We start from the raw sequence: 1,228 nt of genomic DNA on the forward strand, positions 1-1,228 counted from the left end.
TTTTTTTTTTTTTTAATTTGAGGGTTAACTGAAATGGCTACAAAAATAAAATAAAAAGTATTTGCTATTTCATCTTATTATTATTTCTATGAATGTCTGTTTTTGTATAATGTTTATTTGAAATTATATACCATAAATCAGACCAGAGGTAGAAAATAGCACACCAAATAACAAATCTCAAACAAAACAGAACAAAACAAACAAAAAGCAAGATCACACATACTTACAAACTCTCCTGCACCAACTATGTTTAAGAATTAAGAAGTTGCACCCTTTACCCCCATCCATTCATGAGGCTAGTAAAAGTCATGACTTCTGGCTTTTTACAATCTAAGTATGTTCTCAGCACCTAATGAGCTTTTAAAAAGCCAGTTTAAAGTCTTCTTTAAAACTTGTGTAGAACAGTGGGTTGATCAGAGAATTAACATAACCAAGCCATGTCAAAAAATCAGCACTTCAGAGAACACCTTGTAGATGCTCAAGCCTACAAACAACTCTTTTATGAAAAATGGCAGCCATGGCAAAATGAATGCACCCAAACTCAGTCCCAGGATGCACGGCCTTGTGCTCCCTGGTACTAGAGATCTGCTGGCATTCTCCCTGGTGATCTAGGTCATTGTGGAAGGGAGGGATCCTGATGGAGGTGTGGATCATTTCAAATTCTGTGGTAGTGTCTGCGGTGGAGAAGTCAGACACACAGTAAGTCTGTGTAAGTTTACAACTCGCAAATGAATTTTGGCTACCTGTGCTTCTGTTGCTTAAGTGCAGGTTTGACCCTCTTTTCTGGTAAAGGCTCTTGGCTTCATGGTAAATCTGGTAATAGAGAATCAGTATGAAAGACAAGGGGCTATAAAATGCCCCAAGAGTGGAGTGAATGGTGTAGATGACAGGTACTAAGTCATCACCAATGTTATTGAGTATGCCAGGAAGAAGATGGCCAAGAAGGCTGGACTGTCCCCTGTGTTCTGGAGAAGCCACCATCTATTCAGCCCGCCCCTAGTCAGTGCACCATCCAGCATGACCATGTCATCTACGCCATTTACTCCACTCTTGTTATTCATCTTTCTTGATCTCAATAGTCAAATCTTCCCCCAGTTACCTTGTCCATATATACATATATATGGGCATCTTTAAGCTATGCTTACATGCATCACAAAGCTGTCCTGCATGTCCCCTGTCACCTTATGCAGTGAATGGTCACTGAAGGCTATGAATGTTCTGTGTTTTT

General features: G+C 39.7%; 1 pseudogene; it reads right to left on the reverse strand.

Moving 5' to 3' along the window:
* Positions 1 to 330: 330 nt before the first annotated feature.
* Positions 331 to 981, reverse strand: LOC141571243 (5-hydroxytryptamine receptor 1E-like; annotated as a pseudogene).
* Between the last annotated feature and the right edge of the window lie 247 nt (positions 982 to 1,228).

Source organism: Rhinolophus sinicus, chromosome 16, assembly GCF_057876585.1.
Source record: "Rhinolophus sinicus isolate RSI-liver-muscle chromosome 16, RSI-T2T, whole genome shotgun sequence".
Lineage (NCBI taxonomy): Eukaryota > Metazoa > Chordata > Mammalia > Chiroptera > Rhinolophidae > Rhinolophus > Rhinolophus sinicus.